Here is a 15,679-nt window from a genome sequence, read left to right on the forward strand (position 1 = left end):
TTTTTTCTCTCTCTCTCTCTCTCTCTCTCTCTCCTCCGTCCCTGCAAAGTTTGTGTTTCACTGTGCAAATCACTATATCCCAAACGTTAAGATGGCGGTTTTACCCCCTGTGACACCGCACAAAGCAAGCCGGAACCTATGTCATCACGCTGCCCACACTCCTTCATTGGCTAAAAAAATGGCGGGGAAAGCGTCATATGAAACGCGACTTTGGCACGAAGATCGCCGACCGCATGGCCGATCCCACAGTGGGATCGGGTCGGGTTTCATGAAACCCGACTTTGCTGAAAGTCGGCGACTTTTGAAAATGTCCGATCCATTTCGCTCAACCCTACATGTGAGCTATCACCAGAGCTCACACAATGCAATGCAGCCTGGAAATACATACCTACAGAATTCTACATTCTCATATTTGTATAACTAGCCAATAGAGTTTAGCTTAGACTGTCTACGATCATGGCGATTGAGGAGGAAGAAGGAGCCACTCGTCGTGGAAGTGGGGACAGGTGAGAGACACGGTTGTTGGTTTTTTATTATTGTCAATGTGAAGATGACTACTATGGGGGCAATCATGGGGACATTCTATAAGTATAGGGGCCAGAATTGGGTGACCTTAAAAGTATATGGGGACCATCATGAGGACATTATAAGTATATGGTAGCCAGAATGAGGCACATTAGTGTATGGAGCACATTACTAGTGGATGGAGACAAAATGGAGGACATTATTATTGTACGGGATGACAATTGGGGACATTTATAATGTCACTGTCCTCTAATGTCTCATTATGGCCCTTTATATTAAAATGTCCCCCATAATCACTGTATATTAAAAATGTTCCCCATAATAGCATATGGGGCCCAGATTGGAGAGGTTACAATTGTATTGAGGCATAAAAGGTAGACACTCCTAATGAATGGGGAAGAAATGGTGTATCTAAAATATATATATTTAAGTGGGCACCATCACATAATATTATAATAATGCTTATCTGGGATCACCACCATGCATGTAGAACAAATTCATGACAACCATATAGAGAAACAGGTACATGCATATAAATGTAGGATCACCACACAGAACACAAATAGTTTCAAAGATATATACATTTTTATTTTACACACCAAAAAAAGAACCAGACAGTACACACTATTAAAAACATTTAAAACTTATTCCACACTGGAAAATACTTGTTAGATCCAAATAGTGTCATATTTAAATATAGCATACAGAAATATATATACATATAATAATAATGCCCGGCTAACAATTGCCACTGCACAAAAAAGACCAACAATACACTTCTTGTTATTCCATACACCTGGTATATATATAAACCATTGGATAGGGACTGGAGTGGTCTAAAGGGGAAAAACGGAGCCAGAATTCAACCCAAGAAAAACTATTTCTCAAAACATAGCATAAATGGCTTCAACGTTATATATACATTAGTATGTTCTCATATACAGTACCCAGGGATGCAGGCATCCAGAAATGTGCTCCCCTATATCCTAGAGGTAATGGGCTGAACATGCCATACAGAGCAATACCTAGCTAAATGCTATTCATACTTCACCCTATACCGTCTCAAAGTCCACTACCGTCCTCATGGTCCTAAGTGCAGGGGTGCAGTCCGGGCAGAATTAAGGACCCACGCGTTCCGACTCACACCGTGTCTTTCTCAAGGTGGTATTGAGGTGAAGGGATCCCACATACAGCTACTAGTGCCCGACGAGCATTTCACTGTTACGTTTTCTCAAGAGGAGTGTGTATAATGTCACTGGTGATCACTGGATTACATGTGCTCTATACACTATATACAGAGCTCCTGTGTATAATGTCATCAGTGATCACCGTATTACCTGTTCACTATATACAGAGCTCCTGTGTATAATGTCACCACTGATCACTGTATTACCTGTACACAGACACTATATACAGAGCTCCTGTGTATAATGTCACTGGTGATCACTGTATTACCTGTACACTGACACTATATACAGAGCTCCTGTGTATAATGTCACTGGTGATCACTGTATTAAAGGATCTGGGAATGTTTCACTTGCAAACAAGAAGGCTTTGAAGAGACTTAATAGCTGTCTACAAATATCTGAAGGGATGTCAGAGTAGAAGGATCATCCTTATTCTTATTTGCACATGGAAACACGAGAAGCAATGGAATGCATCTGAAAGGGAGAAGATACAGATTAGATATTAGAAAAAGTTTTTGACAGTGAGAGTAATCAATAAGTGGGACAGGCAGCCATGAGAGGTGGTGAGTTCTCCTTCAATGGAAGTCTCCAAACAGCGGCTGGACAGACATCTGTCTAAGATGTTTTAGTGAACCCTGAGCTGCATTGAGCAGGAGGTTGGACATGATGACCCTGGAGGTCCCTTCCAACTCTAACATTCTATGATTCTAAATAAGTGAGAAAATATCAGATTATGTGCAACCAATGCTGTGTGCCAGAGAGGACAACAACAAGCCACTATGCCTGATCGGGCAATTTCTTATATACAGTCATATGAAAAAGTTTGGGCACCCCTATTAATCTTAAGCTTAATGTTTTATAAAAATTGTTTTTTTTGCAACAGCTATTTCAGTTTCATATATCTAATAACTGTTGGACACAGTAATGTTTCTGCCTTGAAATGAGGTTTATTGTGCTAACAGAAAATGTGCAATCTGCATTCAAATAAAATTTGACAGGTGCATAAGTATGGGCACCCTTATCATTTTCTTGTTTTAAATACTCCTACCTACTTTTTTCCGACTTACTAAAGCACTTTTTTTGGTTTTGTAACCTCATCGAGCTTTGAACTTCATAGCCAGGTGTATGCAATCATGAGAAAAGCTACTTAAAGTGGCCACTTGCAAGTTGTTCTCCTGTTTGAATCTCCTCTGAAGAGTGGCATCATGGGCTCCTCACAACAACTGTCAAATGATCTGAAAACAAAGATTATTCAACATAGTTGTTCAGGGGAAGGATACAAAAAGCTGTCTCAGAGATTTAACCTGTCAATTTCCACTGTGAATAACATAGTAAGGAAATGGAAGAACACAGGTACAGTTCTTGTTAAGGCCAGAAGTGGCAGGCCAAGAAAACCATCAGAAAGGCAGAGAAGAAGAATGGTGAGATCAGTCAAGGACAATCCTCAGACCACCTCCAGAGAGCTGCAGCATGAACTTGCTGCAGATGGTGTCACTGTGCATCGGTCAACTATACAACGCACTTTGCACAAGGAGAAGCTGTATGGGAGAGTGATGAGAAAGAAGCCGTTTCTGCAAGCACGCCACAAACAGAGTCGGCTGAGGTATGCAAAAGCACATTTGGAGAAGCCAATTTCTTTTTGGAAGAAGGTCCTGTGGACTGATGAAACCAAGATTGAGTTGTTTGGTCATACAAAAAGGCGTTATGCATGGCGGCAAAAAAACACAGTGCGTTGTATAGTTGACATATGCACAGTGACACCATCTGCAGCAAGTTGATGCTGCAGCTCTCTGGAGGTGGTCTGAGGATTGTCCTTGACTGATCTCACCATTCTTCTTCTCTGCCTTTCTGATGTTTTTCTTGGCCTGCCACTTCTGGCCTTAACAAGAACTGTACCTGTGTTCTTCTATTTCCTTACTATGTTCATCACAGTGGAAATTGACAGGATAAATCTCTGAGACAGCTTTTTGTATCCTTCCCCTGAACAACTATGTTGAGTAATCTTTGTTTTCAGATCATTTGACAGTTGTTTTGAGGAGCCCATGATGCCACTCGTCAGAGGAGATTCAAACAGGAGAACAACTTGCAAGTGGCCACTTTAAGTAGCTTTTCTCATGATTGCATACACCTGGCTATGAAGTTCAAAGCTCAATGAGGATACAAAACCAAAAAAAGTGCTTTAGTAAGTCAGTAAAAAGTAGGTAGGAGTATTTTAAACAAGAAAATGATAAGGGTGCCCATACTTATGCACCTGTCAAATTTTGTTTGAATGCAGATTGCACATTTTCTGTTAGCACAATAAACCTCATTTCAAGGCAGAAACATTACTGAGTCCAACAGTTATTAGATATATGAAACTGAAATAGCTGTTGCAAAAAAAAAACATTTTTATAAAACATTAAGCTTAAGATTAATAGGGGTGCCCAAACTTTTTCATATGACTGTATATCCTATATATTCCCTGGGCAGCAAAGTGAATCCTGACACTGGATACAGATAAGACTGGGTACAGCTGCAATATTACTTATCTTCAAAGAATATAAGGTATCATATTGTGCTTCTCGGAAACTCATACAAATATAGCAGTAACCATATTACAACCATTTTGTCTAGACCAGTGTTTCTCAACATTTATAAGCCTGTTTCCCCATAGTCAAAGGAGCTCCAAAGCTATGATCATACACTGTCCTGAAAAAAAGCGTGAGGACAAATACCTTTCTGAAACTTGACTTCTATTACATGTAGAGACTAGAGAACCAAGAATAAAGACCCAACTCTCCATTGAATATAATCATCATAAAACTAAACCAATCAGAGGCCCTCATCTTATATGTGATGACATTCCCCCCATAGTTTTTGAAGCAGAAGACACTGCTGGGAAACACCGGCATTTGTTTTTTACAGAAGTGTCTTCGTTTTGATCATTTTTGTGGCATCTTTGTTTTTTAATCTTATATAAATATATATATTCATGGTTTTCAAAGCCTGAAATGGTTACAAGAAGTTAAAAGGTTATAGAACATTGTTTTGACATTTCAGTTCATACGCTCATTATTTTCAATGTTTTCTGAGCGCTTTTTCAGACAGGTTCAAGGCAGAATCCACGTTAAAAAAAAAAGATGTCTTGTTGCACATATCCTAAAACTACGAGGACCCCAAAGCTGATGGAATTCAGGCATGAGACTATAAGAGCGCAATGACAAAGTCAGTAGACAGTAGAAATACCCCCTGCCAATGGTGTAACTTGAAGCTCGTGAGTCCTACTCCAAATGCTCGAATGGGGCCCCCAATTATTACAGGTCTTTAATAGTAATGGTCTTTTCATAAGGGCTAAAGGGATTTTTGGGCCTCCCTAGGCTTCAGGGCCTATGTGTGATTGCAACCCTTGCATATATTATAGTTACTCCACTGTGCCCTGGCATGTTGAATCAAGCTCCATGCCATCTTCTCACTTTTTCCTCTCCTTTGCTCTCGTGTTCCCTTATGTCATGCCCTCACTAATTCTATATTTTTTAAATATTTATTTGTGCTTAAAGTGAATTTGTTACACTATTGACCCTTGAAAACTATTTTCTTGCCCAATGTACCACTTGTCTATATTACCAAACTACAAATAAATGGCTTTTGCTTCTTGGCGAGGTCATTGTGTCTTATTGTGCAGTGGTCCAGATGTGCGAACACCCTGAAGCTGCTCCTATTGGTCCAGTGGAGAACTGAGGGCGACAAGAGACATCCCTTCAGATTGTTACATCACATTTAGTGCCGTCAAAATTGAAAGTAAGACTTAAGAACATTTTTACACAAAGAAACTCTGTTACTGGAAGAGGCTGATTCCAACTCTCATGTGTCATGAAGTTCCCGGTGGCCATCACGATCCTCTTCCTTCTGTCTCTCCTACGCTTGGTTTCATGCTAGGAAAAATTCCTAATTCTAAAATTTCAATTTTTTTTTTTTTTTCCTGGGACATGGGGTTGTGCTTTTGGTTTAGGCATATTTAAAGGATGGAAACCCCACAGATAAAATACCACTCTTCCATGTGAGTCACTAATTGTTTCCTCCGAGAAGATGCAGAGCTTTAGTGGCGAAATCAAAGAGAACGCATTTTACTATCAATGCATTGACTGCAATTTGGCAAAGAATCAAAGTTTTCTGCAGGTTATAAATGGAAACATTGTCAGATCCAGGTGACGTAAAGAGTAATAATATTACCTGGATACTGGCGCTTTACTGGCATATTAGTCATAGGTTGCTCATCACATTTTCTGGTTCACGGCCATTTCTTTATTTTCAGACACAATACAACACAAGTTTCTGATCTCCATAAATGAGTCTTCTGTCTCTTTATTAAACTGTCGCTTCCCTTAAATTTTATAAATTTTGGTAAAAAAAATGGTGGTGTGGTATTGGCCAGCTTCTGTACATTTTAGCGAGGTCTGAGAGACTGGGTTAATATGCTCCACAGAACTATTCAGACCGCAGTGTCACACATATTGGAACATGGTCATTGCCACGCTAAGACCTTTACCTGAGCTCTGTAGCACTGCCTGTCACCTGAGTAATACACTCCACAGATCTCGACACTTTCTGGGACATATCCTGAAATTACTCCATTGTTGCTCAAAACCATGCAAAAGATACATTCTGCCTGGTTGGGTAGTTTCCAGAAGAAGTGCGTAGGCTTGTGCAGATTGGTCAATGTCACTTCTGTCTCTTTCCTTTGAGGAGGCTGCTGCCAAGTAAAATGAGGCTTGTACATGTTCTTGACATGGGTTTCAGGCCTGACAGACTGACCACAATACAGGCCCTCGCTTGCAGACACTGTATTCAGAATTTAATTCTAATGCTTTTGGTGTCTGGTAGAATCCAATTTACTGACATTGATTATACAGCTCCCCCAACTCCTGTAATATATTCACCTTAGAGCGGCTTCACCTTCTATGATAGTTGTTCCATTGGGATCCGGTGGCCAAAACAAACTATGGAGCTCACAAAACTGCTGGCCCTCTGAAAATGTCAAGAGAGGGCCACATAGCGACATGGTGGTGGACGTGGTGGTGGTGGTGGTGGTGGGCGAAGCTCAAAATTCAAATGGGCATGTTTTAGCTGGCATTGTAAAGTACCAGGGAATGTATTCCACTGTCTAACTAGCGAGGTATAATTGTATTTTTATTTTGCATTATATACATGTAATTATGAAGGAAAAAATGTTTCTTAGCATTTTTCCCTTTTAAAACAATTTTAGGTTTGGTTTGGTAGTTCTTCTTATAAATCCGTAAAACCGGTGCAGTAGTCTGACAACATTATTCCCAGATACCATATGTGAGTCAGAATAGCATGCGGGCATCTTCTCCATGCTGTTGTCCATTTCATTTTAGCTCTTTCCCATGCATTTCAGCTTTTTTCAATTTTGCTACATGCGGAACGGTATAAATCCGCTCCTCCCCCCCACAAAAAAAATACATTTCTGAACTGCTGGCTTTTGTTCATTCTGCCTCCCAAAAATCGGAATAGAAAGAGATAAAAAAATGTCATGTGCCCGAAAATGGTTAACAATAAAAACGTTAACTCATCCCGCAAAAAGCAAGCCATAACAAGTCTCTGTTGGCCGAAATATGGAAAAATTATAGCTCTCAAAATGTGGTGATGCAAATACTATTTTTTGCAATAAACAGGGTCTTTTAGTGTGACAGCAGCCAAACATAAAAACCTGGTATCTGGTATCGCTGTAATCACACTGGTCCGTAGAATAAAGTCGCCTAATCACTTATACCGCATGAGGAACGGCGTAAAAAATGAATAAAACCAATTCTTCACCTGCTGTTGATATCTTCATTCTGCATCTCAAACATCACAGAAAGGCTCAGCGCACAATTATCCTGCGTGTAAATCTCTGAAATACGTGATACAGACGGAAACTGTGGCGGAAGATTCCCTATAATCATTAATGAGGCAGATGGAGGCACTGTGGACTTCATCTGACCTGTGATCCTGCGGTGTCTGTCACTTTAGGATTGCATAAAAGTGCCATCGGCCACAGTTTTGTGCACTTCTAAAAAGAACAAAACCTCTGAACAGAGGCCAGACAGAGTCCAAAGTAACTCTGCTGCCTCATTATAGTGAATGGATCCCTCTGGGCTTTCATTTGGCACGTCACTCAGAGATTTAGATGGAAACTCCAAAGTAAGTGCTCAGCGTAAAGCGCTGGATAAATGTGATCCCAAAAGTTACGTAAAATGTTTCCAATAAAAGCTTCAACTCAATCCACAAAAAAAGCAAGTCCCCACTCAGGTCTGTCATCTGTTAACGAAAATATAGGGGGCTTCCACATTACTGGTATTACAAAGGCTCTGCAAAAGCGAAATAGCTCCTCACCCACCAAAACAAATTCAGCAAATTCTCCACTCTCAAATCCAAATGCCCACTCCCTTCTGAGCCCCACCTTATACCTAAACTACATATGGCATCCACATTTGGCATTTCTGAAGTGATGAGAGCTACCTTATGGGTGCATGCCTCCAGAAGCATGGGCTGGGCATAACGCACTGGTAACTACAACGTACTGGTTACTACAGAGTACTGGTTACTACAACTGCAGTTTGCAATTTTCTCTCGGCAACTTTCATAGCTACTTGTTTCTGGAAAATATTCATGGAGTCAAAATCATCACAACACCCATAGATAAATTCCCCAAGGGGTATAATTTCTAAAATGGGGTCACTTGAGGGAGAATTCTGCTCTTCTAGCAATTAAAGGCTCTGTATATGGAGTCCGCAAACTGTTCTAGGAACATCTGAGCTCCAGGAGGCAAATAGCGCTCCATTCCTCCCGAGTCTCTCCGTATGACTAATTAGTACTGTACAGTCACATATGGGGTATTGCCACGTTCAGTAGAAATTGTGGGACACATTTTGGTGCCATTTTTACCCACTTCTTGTGTGAAAATGTAAAATCTGGGGCTAAAACTAAATTTTGGTGGTACAAATGTAGTTATTTTTTATTCACTACCCAATGGTATAAAATTCTGTGACCCACCTGTGGTATCATTATGATCACTGCACCCCTAGATGAACTCATTCAGAGGTGTAGTTTGTAAAATGGGGTCACTTATGGGGGGTTCTGCTGTTCTGGCACCTCAGGGGCTCTCCCAGTGGGTCATGGAACCTGCAAACCATAACAGTAAAATCTGGCTCTCCTTGCCTTCTGAGCTTTGCACTGTGCCAGAAAAATATTTCCCGATTGCATGTAGGGTATCGGCACACTCAGGAAAAAATGGACCTCAGTTTGTGGTAAAGAAAATTTCCTGTTAGCCCATAGAAAAATTAAAAACTTGGGGCTAAAACAACATTTTAGTGGTAAAAATGTAATTTATTCTTTCTTCACTGCTCAGTGATATAAAATTCTGCGACACATATGGTGTCAATATGATCACTGCATCACTAAATGAATTCATTGGGGAGTGTAATTTGTAAAATGAGGTCACAAATAGGGGTATCTGCTGTTCTGGCACCTCAGGGGCTCTGCCAATGTGACATGGCACCCTCAAACCATTCCAGGAAAATCTGAACTCCAATATGGTGCCTCTTCTGTCTCTGAGCTTTGCACTGTGCCTCAAAAGTAGTATTCTCCCACAAATGGGGTATCGCATACTCAGGAGAAATTGCAAAACAAATTGTATTATGCAATTTTTCTTGTTACCCTTATGAAAATGCAAAATGTGGGCCAAAATAACATTTTTGTGGGGAAAATTTGATTTTTTCATTTTCACGGCTCAACGTTATAAACTTCTATGAAGCACCTGGGGGTTTAAGGTGCTCACCATGCATCTAAATACATTCCATGAGGGGTCTAGTTTCCAAAATGGGGTCACTTGTGGGGGGTTTCTACTGTTTAGGCACTGCAAATGGGGCATGACATCCGCTAATGATTCCAGGAAATTTTACATTCAAAAAGTAAAATCACGCTCCTTCCCTTCCAAACCTTGCCATGCGCCAAAACAGTAGTTTTCCCCCTCATATTGGGTATCGATGTACTCAGGAGAAATTGCACAACAAATTGTATTGTGAAATTTCTCCTGTTAACCTTATGAAAATACAATATTTTGTGCTGAAAACATATTTGTGGGGAAAAATTTTTTTTATTTATTTTTACGGCTCAATGTGCTCACCACACATCTAGATCAGTAAGTTGAGGGGTCTAATTTCCAAAATGGTGTCACTTGTGTCTGCCAATTGTTCCAGCAAATTTTGCATTTAAAAAGCCAAATAACGCTCCTTCCCTTCCGAGCCTTGCCGTGCCCCCCAACAATAGTTTTCTCCCTCATATGGGGTCCCAGCATACTCAGGAGAAATTGTCCAACAAATTGTATTGTGCAATTTCTCTGTTTACCCTTATGGAAATGCAATATTTTGTGCTGAAAACATATTTGTGGGGAAAATTTGATTTTTTTTTATTTTTACAGCTCAACATTATAAACTTTTCTGAAGCACCTGAGGGTTTAATGTGCTCAACATATATCTAGATCAGTTCCCTGAGGGGTCTAGTTTCCAAAATGGTGTCACTTGTGGGGGATTTTCATTGTTTAGGAACATCAGAGGCTTTCCAAACACGACATGGCATCTGCAAATGCAAATTTTGCATTAAAAAAGTCAAATGGCGCTTCTTTCTTTCCGAGCTCTGCCATGTGCCCAAACAGTGGTTTTCTCTCTCATATGGGGTATCGGCGTGCTCAGGAGAAATTACACAACAAATTTTGGTGTCCATTTTTTGCTGTTACCTTTGTCAAAATAAAAAAATTGGATCTGTAATTTTATATGAAAAAAGTTAAATGTTCTTTTTTTTCACATTCCAAAAATTCCTCTAAAGAACCTGAAGGGTTAATAAACTTCTTGAATGTGGTTTTGAGCACCTTGAGGGGTGAAGTTTTTAGAAAGGTGTCACTTTTGGGTATGTTCTATCATATAGACCCCTCAAAGTGACTTCAAATGTAAGTGGTCCCTAAAAAAATGGTTTTGTAAATTTTGTAAAAATGAGAAATCGGTGGTCAACTTTTAACCCTTACAACTTTATAACTTCCAAACAAAAAAACATTTTTTTTTCCAAAATTGTGCTGATGTAAAGTATTCATGTAGGAAATGTTACTTATTAACTATTTTGTGTGACATATCTCTGTGATTTAAGGGCATGAAAATTCAAAGTTGGAAAACTGCTAAATTTTCACCAAATTTCAATTTTTTTCACAAAATATGTAAGTCATATCAAAGAAATTTACCACTAGCATGAAGTACAATATGTCAAGAAAAAACAGTCTAAGGCCGGCCTCACACTAGCGAGGTTTACGGACGTATGAGCGCATAAACTACGTCCGTAAAATTCGCATTACACACGGCCCAATTATTCTCTATGGGGCTGCTCCTATCTGCCGTATATTACGCATCCGTAATATACGGTCTTGTACGGCCGTAGAAAATCGCAGCATGCTGCGTTTGTCACCGTATTGCGCAAAAAAATCGTCAATGAAAGTCTATGGGGGCGAGAAAAATACGGATTCCACACGGACCAGCAGTGTGACTTGCGAGAAATACGCAGCGGTGTTAGTGAAAAGCCGGTAATTCAATTGCCGGCTTTTCATTTCTCCTTCCCAAACCCGACAGGATATGAGACATGGTTTACATACAGTAAACCATCTCATATCCCCTTTTTTTTTGCATGTTCCACACTACTAATGTTAGTAGTGTGTATGTGCAAAATTTGGGTGCTGTAGCTGCTAAAATAAAGGTTAAATGGCGGAAAAAATTGGCGTGGGCTCCCACGCAATTTTCTCCGCCAGAATGGTAAAGCCAGTGACTGAGTGCAGATATTAATAGCCAGGAGAGGGTCCATGGTTATTGGCCCCCCCTGGCTACAAACATCTGCCCCCAGCCACCCCAGAAAAGGCACATCTGGAAGATGCGCCTATTCTGGCACTTAGCCTCTCTCTTCCCACTCCCGTGTAGCGGTGGGATATGGGGTAATGAAGGGTTAATGTCACCTTGCTATTGTAAGGTGACATTAAGCCAGATTAATAATGGAGAGGCGTCAATTATGTCACCTATCCATTATTAATCCAATTGTATGAAAGGGTTAAAAAAACACACACACATGATTACAAAGTATTTTAATGAAATAAACACACAGGTTGTTTTAATATTTTATTGCTCTCTCAATCCACCTGAAGACCCTCGCTCTGCAAAATAATAAACCAACAATATACATACCTTCTGTTGATCTGTCACGTCCCACGAAGTAAATCCATCTGAAGGGGTTAAATCATTTTACAGGCAGGAGCTGTGCTAAAGCACTCGCTCGTGCCTGTAAACCCCTTGTGCTGAAAGGAAAGCAGGATGATCTGTACTTACATTGAGTCGCGGTGAGGCGCCCTCTGCTGGATGTCCTCATGAACTGGAGCCTTGGAAAAGTTCCCACGCTCGAGTTCATATGAGTTCATCCAGCAGAGGGCGCCTCACCGCGACTCAATGTAAGTACAGATCACCCAGCTTTCCTTTCAGCACCCGGGGTTTACAGGCACGAGCGAGTGCTTTACCACAGCTCCTGCCTGTAAAATGATTTAACCCTTCAGATGGATTTACTTCGTGGGACGTGACAGATCAACAGAAGGTATGTATATAAAGGCTTGAAAAAGGCTCATGGAGCCGAAACGTCGCGCAGTGATGTGGGTCGATTAAAACTTCACATTTTTTCTACTGGAAAGTCTTGGAGTGCTGCCTTCTTTTTACTACTTTTGTATACATCTTGGATAGATGAGTGGACCATTCTGTCCGGGGGGCCAGGCACCCACCATTGGTGAGCATTGTGCTGTTCCATTTTTTCCCTATATATATATATATATATATATATATATATATATATATACTGTATATATGTTTTAACGAACATTTGAGCACATAAATCCATTAGATGTCGGTTTTGCAAGCCTGCGAGAAAATATCGCAGTACGGATGCCATACGGATTACATACGGAGAATGCCATGCGCAAAATACGCTGACACCCCCTGCCTACGGATGACATACGGACCACTATTTTGGGGACTTTTCTGCGTATTACGGCCGTAAAAAACGGACCGTATTTACATACGCTGAGTGTGAGGCTGGCCTAAGTCACCGGGATCCATTTAAGCATTCGAGAGTTATAACCTCATAAAGTGACAGTGGTCAGAATTGTAAAAATTGGCCCGGTCATTATCGTGCAAACCACCTTGGTGCGTAAAGGGGTTAAAGGAGTAAACTCAAGTTTGAAAGATATCCCCGCTCCAGGAAGACATCCAGGCCTCACTTGAACCATCACCATCACCACCTCCTCAGGCAAGCAATTCCAGATTTTCACTGCCCTAATAGTAAAGAATCCTCTTCTATGTTGGTGAAAAAACCTTCTCTCCTGCAGATGCAGAGAATGCCCCCTTGTGACCGTCACCTTCCTTGGTATAAACAGATCCTTGGAGAGATATTTGTATTGTCCCCTTATATACTTATACATGGTTATTAGATCGCCCCTCAGTCATCTTTTTTCTAGACTAAATAATCCTAATTTTGCTAATCTCTCTGTGTATTGTATTTCCCCATCCCTTTTATTAATTTTATTGCCCTCCTTTGTACTCGCTCTAGATCCATTATATCCTTCCTGAGCCCCGGTGCCCAAAACTGTACACAGTACTCCATGTTCGGTCTGAGGCCGGTTTCACATTAGCATTTGTAGCAGCTGCGGAGGGCTGCGGACTTCCTCCGTGAAGCCCCGCCCTTGGCAGCACCTCCGCCGCTAGCTCTGCCTATTTCTGCATGCGGCCGGCATGCGGCCGGCATGCGGCCTGTGTACCTATCTTTAACATTAGGTACGCAGGTCGTGCCGCTGTATGCGGATGCTTCCGCATGCATCGTTTTGACGATGCGGCGACCAGCGTAGGACGCAGTTTGTAGCAATTTATCCGCATACAGCCGCACGACCTGCGTACCTAATGTTAAAGATAGGTACGCAGGCCGCATGCCGGCCGCATGCAGAAATAGGCGGAGCTAGCGGCGGAGGTGCGGCCGAGGGCGGGACTTCACGGAGGAAGTCTGCAGCCCTCCGCAGCTGCTACAAACGCTAGTGTGAAACTAGCCTTACAAGGGATTTGTACAGAGGCAGTATAATGCTCTCATCATGTGTATCCAGACCTCTTTTAATGTTCCCCATGATCCTGTTTGCCTTGTCAGCCGCTGCCTGGCACTGGATACTCCAGGTAAGTTTATCATTAAATAGGATCCCCGTCCTTCTCCATGTCAGATTTACCCAGTGGTATAATGTCCCCCATCCTAGGCTCCTTCCTGGTATAATGTCCCCTATGTTGGACCCCTTGCTAGTATAATGTAGTCCGTTCTACTGCTGTTTAATAAAAAATAAACAATTCTTATTACCTTTATCCGTTCCCATGACACGTGGCATCTTCTTCTATAGCCATTGCAGAAGCTTGCCAGCCATGGGTGGCGCCATTAGTTGCCATCCTCCGATTGGATGGTGGCATGCATTACAGTGCAGGGATCCAGTGGGTCTCTGCGCTGCTATACATTTCAGCTCAATGTGCGTCCTCAGATGCACATCCAGCTGAAATAGACACTAGTACCAGTGGGTCCCCCTCTCACGATTATTAACCCCCTGCACGGGGTTCTTCAGAGCCTCGGTTCTCGGGATTGCTGGTGAACCCAGTGGTCGGATAGGCAATGAACAGATAGGGAATAATTTTCAAGCTTGAGAATACCCCTTAGCTATACGGTGTTCAGAATGAATACATTACAGCTCCTCACTGCTACATGCAGCTAGTTAATGACAAAGTGTGAGATTGCAATTAATCTAAGGGGTTTTTTTACCTCTAGTGTAAGCTGGAATTAATAGGAAGTAATAAAATAACTATTATTAGTCTATGAAGCAAGAAGCCATCAATATTTCTCCTTTCCACAGTGTGAATAGTAAAATCCGGGTCACTTTAGAACACAGTCCCAAACTCCTGTTCGGTAGGGGTAATGTTGGTTCACGTTAGGTAATGTTGGTTACATCCTTGCTCTGTTCTGGCACCAATTTCCATGACTTTTTGGATATGGGATGGACCCCCACTCCATCTTAAAACCACCATAACTACAATAAACCTAGGCACTAGAATAAATACACAAAAACACATTATTTTGGTTGTCAAAATGGCCACAGCTTTATTTAAATCACAGGATTAAACAATCACAGTAGGAGTCAGGTGAAGTGCTAGTACATTGGTGTGATGAGGGAACAGCCGCCATCTTGGACGGGCCTACTAACACAGATTGGCGTGACTCCATTTTGTCTCCTGGTCACAGGTCTGCAGAGAGGAGTGCTCCTGGCCCCCACCTTTTCTAATGAACATAGTGCCTATTAGTATGGTAATCGGCTGAGCTCAGAGGAGATTGCAGAAGGTACTTCAAAGCTCAGTTAGGAAGCCACACCAGCAGGGGGCTTGGAAATGCTCAAGGGCTTAATTAAAGCACGCATGTCAAGGGGCCACTGGATACACATCTAGTATGGTCGTCCAGCCGAACCGTCTCTGACATGGAATCGTGAATTATGGACGCATCGTCTGAGGTAGCGGCTCATAAAAAATATTCCCCTCGTCCTAAAGAAATGGTGCATCTAATGGTGCGACTCCTGTATCCGTGGGAGGTCTGAAACCCGAGATATAGAGATCAGCCTCCCACAGGGACCGAATGGGTCCAGGTTTGATCCCAGTACGACCGGCAGAACAAACCACAGGCGCTGGTACTGCCCGTGTGCTGATCCGATCATCCTGAGAGCAGTTATCCCATTTATTAGATATTGGAACAAATATCGCAGGGAGGCAGAGGGGTGGAGATTGCTAAGCCCACCCAGCTACAGGGGGAGGGACACGGCAGGGTTAAGAGCTGGAACATGTGGAGAG

This window comes from Ranitomeya variabilis, chromosome 1 (genome assembly GCF_051348905.1).
Source record: "Ranitomeya variabilis isolate aRanVar5 chromosome 1, aRanVar5.hap1, whole genome shotgun sequence".
NCBI lineage: Eukaryota > Metazoa > Chordata > Amphibia > Anura > Dendrobatidae > Ranitomeya > Ranitomeya variabilis.